We start from the raw sequence: 8,618 nt of genomic DNA, 5'->3' as shown, positions 1-8,618 counted from the left end.
CCTGCGGACATGAAAAGGTGTCGGCGGGAATCTCTCTAAAAGTTGTAAGTAGCAACCCAAGTTTGTAATGTAGTCACTCATATCAGCTTTAGGTGAACTCATCTATCTTTACTCTCTTAGATGAATAAACATTTCATTCTGCGCTCAAATAAAGTGTAGAGGGAACAACAATACTTATTTCAAACCATATAAGTAATGACTTCCCATTATGCATAGACACAAATATTTTAATTTCATTTATATTCTCTCAATCACTTTAAGATGCAAGTTTTGACTTTTTAGTTCAAGATGAACATTTGTTAATACTTTAAGCGTATCGCTTACTAACTGCAAATTTAACATTAACTCCTTCCTTCCTTGCTTTATGAATATACAACACTAAAGCAATTATGCATGAAATGATCTGAGTCTGCGTTGCGTGCAATGTTTTTTTCTTTTTCTTTTTTCTTGAAATGAGTTTTTTTTTTTTTCGAGCTCACTTGTACAAAATTGCAAATCCTTGCGTATGTATACGCTCAAGCTTTTCCACACCTGAATACTTGTCGAAACGATACATCTGTGGCGTCCCCCAACCTTCTGAACAGACTAATCCCCAGATAGGACTTGCAAAAGTATCCTTCCCTCTTTTTCCTTTCCTCCCTGAAGAAAAAAAAGAACACTGCCATGGTGCTCGGCCAGCAGGAAGTGTGCAAGTTCGCTAGGTACAACCTGGGAGTATACAAGGGTAATATATCATAATCTGACGCGTCAGTTTCCGAGAACTAATTAATGCACAGTTATAATTCGTAACGTTCAACTTCATCTAACTCAGCTTGTGCATACTCACCATTAAGTTAATCACATCAGTAAGCCACATATGTATTTTTTTTACCTACTTCATTTTTGATTGTCATAATTAACCTCTTCAATATTTTACATTCATATCCTCAACTCTTAACCTTTTCATCTTCAGTTCTATATATCAATTATATATCGATTATTCTTAATAACAATTTCATTATATTTTCATCGATCTGTCTTACACATTTCTGTAACGCATAATAATTTCATTTGTTTCAAAATATGATTTGGTCAACTGCTTGTATAGATTTTTTTTTCATCATTTTTTTTTCTCTTTAGTATATATCTCATCTCCACATATATATATATATATATATATATATATATATATATATATATATATATATATATATATATATATATATATATATATATATATATATATATATATATATATATATATATATATATATATATATATATATATATATATATATATATATATATATATATATATATATATATATATATATATATATATATATATATATATATATCATGTATCAATTTATATCTTTCCTCTGGGCTTCATGAGAAATCTCTCCATCATATTCCATTATTTATGTTCATCCACATATGATAACCTCGCTACAATATCATGTATTTTTTGCCCAGTAATGTACTTCACCTTGATATCAGCTTCAGCCATCAGTGTCGCTTTGATATGCTATATTTTCCATCTAAATGTAGACACTACCCACTACAGGAGTCTCTAGTTTCGTGAAAAAACAACCTGTTACCCAACACAGCATTCTGTTTATTGAAATTGTTATTAATAGCAAGGAAACAGAGGGCTTTCTCAGTGGTGCACTAGTGTGCTTCAGCATTATGCTCTTGCATTATCCTTTATGTAAAACACTTCTAATTTCAATTTATCAAACAACACGAAGTTTGTAGAGCATCATTATAGTACTGCGTTATCTAAGACTCTGACCAATGTCTTAACTTATCAGGATGCTTTTCCATAATCCTCACAATCCTCCGCAAATCGTTATCGCCGAATTTACTGTGTATTTATTTGGAGTGTGAGCTACACAGGTTGCAAAAGTTGTTCCAGTGCCCATTCTTAACTACTCTAACATAGACAATTCTCGCTATTTATTGACATCTAATTTTCACACTCGAACTCACGCTCTTAAGACGTCTTCAACCTTATCTCATTATTATTTTGAAAACCCACTCCTTTCCTCGCGATATCAATAAATATTTTTTATCACATATCATTGTACTTTGCAAGAGGGCAGATCAGCATGTCATCGTCTTTCAGTACAGTCACTTGTTTACTACTTTTTGTGAATATACAGTTATGAATTCATTTCATTAACATCTATTTGCCTTTCCATACTTTTTTTTTTTTTACTATATGCTTAAATTCCTCTTTTTTACTCAATTTAGCTGCAATTTTGTAATTTATGAAAAAGCATAAGTAGAAGCTGTAGTGGTAACTTGAACTATCTCCTCATCAGACTCGCATTTTGTCACTGAGGTGAGGTCTAGCTAACAATCCTTCTGTTGAATGAGCTAAGCTAGCACTGTTCCATTAGTGTTATCCCACTCGATGACCTCTCACAGTATTTTACAGTGACTTCAATATCCTAACTCTCCCCTTTATCTGTCTTACTACGTGGCTGAGCGTTTTCTTAATGCTAGACTGAAAAATTTCTTTTGCCTTCACTCCAAGCATTTGCTTTTATTTCCAGTCGCCTTATCAACCCAGTCTATTTATGGCTTATTTAGGCCTGGACATCAGACATACGCTTCCGCGTTTATCTCAGGTTTCAACGTGACTCTTATTAAACAATTTAATTCACATATTTCTTGCATTACATTTATTACTAACCATTGCCACTATCAATTTTCTAAATATCAAGCAATGTCAATTTTCATAGACCATCATTTTCTATAAATCAAGTACTCACATCAGCTGTGAGGACAACTCGTTTCTTGTTTTTTTTTTTATTTATTTATTTTTTTTTATAGTTTTTTATTCATGATGATACAAGTTTGTACCACCCTTCAGAAATTTTCAACCTTATTTCAGTCACTCGCTTCTGTATCAAAGCTACTACTTATATATTAATTTTTCGGCTCGTATGTTTCCTTCATTAATTTTATCGTCTTCTCGCACTTGCTTCTCTCTGTAAATTTCTGCTTAGTAAATCCTCTCCTTTACGTTTCTAAACAACTAATTTTTCGGCATCAAACAGAATCTGCCATTTGTAGGATTAGGTGTTTTATAATGAAATCTTATCCTTACCATCTTCTCCTATACAACTCTGTAGCTCCTGTGTTCCCTGCCGTGGGTCAATCTACGAGTAGCTACTAATATATCACTACCGTCTAGAAGTCAACAATATTGCCATTCTTATACCGATTATGATGACATCACCTATGACATGCTGCACATTTTTACTGTCTTGATATGTGTGTTTCCCTGTGTGTTTCTCCCTCTATTTGTTTGTGTGCCGCTGGTGAATCAAGTAACTGATGACCATTACAAGAGGTCATAATTCCCTTCTCACACAAGCAATATAACTCACCGAACATATTTCAAGATGGTTTTTAATCGGAGCAAGTAAGGTAGCCACAAAAAGTATGGGGGTGAGAGCTTGTATGATGACAACTTGCGAGCAACACAGACGCAGAATGAATAACTTTATTGCTTTTATCATAAATTTTCTTTAGTACTCAAAATTTTCACAAACTGTTTCAGTATAACACCAAATTTCGCAGGCAACTCAACAACAAGTAATTACAACATCAATTACAACAAATCATTACAACTCTCATGTCACATTTGTCACATCCTATTCTTGCAATATCCTAAATTCTGCAATATCTGTCTTTGCAATGTCAATCTATGCACTATCATCTTTGCAACATTATTCTTTACAATATAAATCTCACCAATGCCACCAGTGCCACGTTGCTATGCTGCACGATCTTGCTGGCGTTCTAAGACTGGCTTTTGTGGGTTCAAGGGAACGCGTTTAAGTTTTCATAATTTTTACTTAATTTGTATTATTGACATATATTTACACTCAGACGACCATAGACGACTTCCAACAACAACGAAAAACTACGAGAATTGTTTCCATTAAATTGATTCCATTAAATATCTGGAACACTTCACATTACACTTCGATTCAAATCACTTCACATATTTAATACTCAATGATAAATCACATCCTACACAAACCTCACTACTAATATTCAGTGAGGAAGCTCATCCCACACCTGCCAGACATGGGCATGATTTTAAAAAATGATTATGATTTGATTTTGATTATGGTGTGGAATACTATTTTGATTGTGATTAAATTATGATTAGTTTACTTTTGTAATTTTTGATTACGATTATTTTTTTTTTTTTTGTGCATGATTTGTATTAGATTATGATTGCAATCACATCTCGCTGTGATTATTTATAAAAAGATAATTATTAACAATGATTAAGTACAATGCCTAAACAGGTAGCAAACTACATGTATTAGGTGCACTGTTCCATATTTGAGCACAGTAACATAACCGTTTGAATCACTTACTAACTAATGGTATTAAAAACATACATATTGTGCAAGAGGTTTTATTTGTCTTTGCTTTACAGTACATAATACATTACTTCTATGAATTTATTTCAAATCATGATCACAGGCTTTCACAGCAATAATGAAAACAAAGTATTTCTCTTTGAAAAATATAGAACTTGTTATACACATGATTTCTTATAGGCTAAATTATTTGTCATGTAATGTGTAATTTACTAAGTGGTGGTTACACTTGATAAACATCAACTCCTCAAAGCGAACATCGGTCATTGTGCATCGGTCAGGACGAAAAACTTTCCCAGCAAGAGAGAAAAGTGTCTCAACTGGAGCTGATGATGGTGGGATACACAGATATCGGAGAGCCAGTATAGCTAGTTGAGGTAATGGTGACTGATTCTGTTCCCAGAAGAGAAGGGGGTCACTGTCATCCTCTGTTGTTGGCTGACTCAGGTAGGATTGTACTTGTGATAAAGTTGATGTTAATGTACAGAGGGAAGAGCTCGTTGATGCTGATGGTGTCATGAATCTGAACAGCCTGCACTTCTTTGTAGGGGCCTCCTTATTTTCCTGAAGGGAACCCTTTTCTTCAGTGGCAGTGGACATAATGTCATGTACTTTAGACTTCAGTAGGGATGTGATGAACATGACTTGTTGTGGTGGGCACCAGTCCATGTTGAAGCGTGGGTCTAGGAGTGAAGCCAGCTGAAACATCGCCTTGTCTTCATAGATCTTCAGTGTTTTCTTGATGGAGCTTTTGAGAGTAGTAATCACCTTTGACTTGTGTGTCTGTGACAGTTGTGACAGATCCCAATGTACGACCGCATCTGTCTGTTTGTCCAAAGGCCAACTGTAACACAGACGTAACCAACAGAAGAAAACTTCTTATTGAGATGTTCCTGTAGTTGTTGAGTTTGCGAAGGAAGAAGCTTGCTGCTGAGCTGCTTGCTGCTTGGGCTGCTGTAGCTGGGCTGGGCCTTGTTAAGAAGAGCTTGAAAGTTAGCATCCTCAACCCTTGAAAGAGGTTGTAGAGAGCCGGCAATGAAGCGAAGGAGTAACTTGTCCATTTCCTTTTGGCGGCGATCACTATTGCACCATTTTTTCCTTGTAATAGATATCCCAAAGTCAGTTATTGGAACAAGGGCTCCACCAGCTGCTGTTGTTACTGCCTCCACGTTGCTATCCACCTTGACATCTGGATGAGGTTTCTCAAAGTAGAAACAACTCAATACATTGCGGTAATTATATATATATATATATATATATATATATATATATATATATATATATATATATATATATATATATATATATATATATATATATATATATATATATATATATATATATATATATATATATATATATATATATATATATATATATATATATATATATATATATATATATATATATATATATATATATATATATATATATATATATATATATATATATATATATATATATATATATATATATATATATATATATATATATATATATATATATATATATGAAAATTTATCGTGAAGTCTGAGGGGAGGGTGAGAGTGAGTTTTTCTTGCTATTTGTATTGTAATTTTTTGGTGTAATATACACACACATATATATGGCATTGCATTAAGAAAGAAAAACACTTTTCATTATGAAGCAACGGTCTGGTTAACAGATAATGGCGGCGGCACACTAGGACAATGTCAATGACTGTTGGTTGTTTTTGCTACTGCTTTTCTGTTTCACTATTCAAAATGAGTGGCACGTTGGGGGAGTTTGGTTGTTGAGGAGTACAGATAACAGTTTGGTCTAGCATGTTGCTGCTCACATCAGAATTCAAATATATCTTTTATTTGAATGTTTTACTCTATAGAAAAATTAATATGCAGCAAGATTTATTTGTAATTTTGTTCCTGTTACATATTGAAATGCTTTATTTGTAAATATTCGTAATTATATAACTTCATTAAGCATTCCGACTATCTTCGGTGGTTTACGTCCCGTGCGTCTTGAGCTGCCAGTTAGCTGTTATATATGCAATGTTACGAGCGAAACATCTCTGTCTGTCTCACAGTCTCTCTAGAGAGCGCAAACTTTGATTTCTGCCTCGTTAAGACTCTCTCTCTCTCTCTCTCTCTCTCTCTCTCTCTCTCTCTCTCTCTCTCTCTCTCTCTCTCTCTCTCTCTCTCTCTCTCTCTCTCTCTCTCTCTCCCTCTCTCTCTCTCTCTCTTCCTCTCTAATTCACGGAGAGAGAGAGAGAGAGAGAGAGAGAGAGAGAGAGAGAGAGAGAGAGAGAGAGAGAGAGAGAGAGAGAGAGAGAGAGAGAGAGAGACGTGAGACGTTTCGCTCCCGCTCCCCTGGTAACATTGCATATATAGCAAATAACTGAGAGCTTAAGACGCGCGGCGGCGGGACGTGAACCACCAAAGACAGCCAACATTCCTAGCAGTCAGGCACGCCCGTTTGGTGAAGACTGAAATTAGCAAGGCCTTGAATGAACAACATTCGCATTACTACTGCCAATACATCTACAGTGTCATGGTCATAATAAAACAAATGATATGGGCAGCTGTTGGGCGTCCCGCTGTGTGAAGGTAAAACCAGTTTGTCTTCAAGACAGATCTCAGAATGAGTAGCAAAAACCAACATCAGTTAGGGAAATTTTTCCCAATGCGCCGCCAGCTTAATCAATATAATCAGAAAGTTTTTACTTTTTCCAGGGCTCGTGTCCTCCCCTTGGGAATTACTGTCACCTCCTTAGGGAGGCGCGCCCCCAGGTTAAGAACCACTGGTTTAAGTGGTCTAAAATTCACCAAAACTCTTCTGCCTAAATTCATGAACCCAGTTATGCGAGTTCACTTCCATAGTTTTTTGACACCTTTCCTCACGAGTAATGACTAAATCTTAGTGATGAAAAGATTCAAGGAAATAATGTTTGGAGAAAAATTTCATTACGTTTTCAGTTGTTTTCCTTGAGTTTCTGTTTTAGAAGGTCTGAATTTCTTGATGAATTTCATTATCATGTTGTGTACGTATTTTGTTTTGTAATTTTTAATGTACTGGTGCTTTAGCATTATGCTTAAGTCCTGTGTAAACATTATAAACAAATTTACCTAAGTCAGTTTACTTCCATTTCTTTCAACAAATAGTACTTTCTACGTGAAAAAAAAAAAAAACATTTGAAAGTTTTGTTCCTTCTATTCTGAAGTTATAAAACGAGAAACTCTGAAGTATTGATTATTATCAAGAAAAATATGATTATGATTTGATTATGATTACGTAATCACAGCCAACGATTATGATTTTTTGATTAGTGATCATGATCATGCCCACGTCTGAATATATATATATATATATATATATATATATATATATATATATATATATATATATATATATATATATATATATATATATATATATTATATATATATATTATATATATATATATATATATATATAAATATATATATATATATATATATATATATATATATATTATATATATATATATATATATATATATATATATATATATATATATATATATATATATATATATATATATATATATATATATATATATATATATATATATATATATATATATATATATATATATATATATATATATATATATATATATATATATATATATATATATATATATATATATATATATATATATATATATATATATATATATATATATATATATATATATATATATATATATATATATATATATATATATATATATATATATATATATATATATTTTCACTGTATATGAGAAGTCATTTGTTCCTTTTGCTTGGAGTAGCTGGCCAAAATTGAATTAATGCGAGATTTTATTTGGGTTTTTATTGTTGTCTTCTTCCACCGAAAGAGGGAAAAGGAAAAGAATGATAAATCTTTTATACTTATGTTTCTGTTAAAGTGTCTAAACACATTAATAGAAGCGTTTTTAGCTTGAGATGAGATGTGAAGTTTCCAGTTCAGATCATAAGTAAAGGGCAGACCGAGGATGTTCAGTGTAGAAGAGGGAGACAGTTGAGTGTCATTGAAGAAGAGGGGATAGTTGTCTGGAAGGTTGTGTTGAATTGATAGATGGAGGAATTGAGTTTTTGAGGCACTGAACATTAAGTTTATGAAAATGAAGTGTATAGAAAACATTTGCCGTATTTCTTAAAAGCTAGAGAGAATATCTGCCCTCTGTCATTGACTGTACCGAGA

This window comes from Scylla paramamosain, chromosome 39, assembly GCF_035594125.1.
Source record: "Scylla paramamosain isolate STU-SP2022 chromosome 39, ASM3559412v1, whole genome shotgun sequence".
NCBI classification, from domain to species: Eukaryota; Metazoa; Arthropoda; class Malacostraca; order Decapoda; family Portunidae; genus Scylla; species Scylla paramamosain.
Note: the sequence above shows the minus strand (reverse complement) of the source record.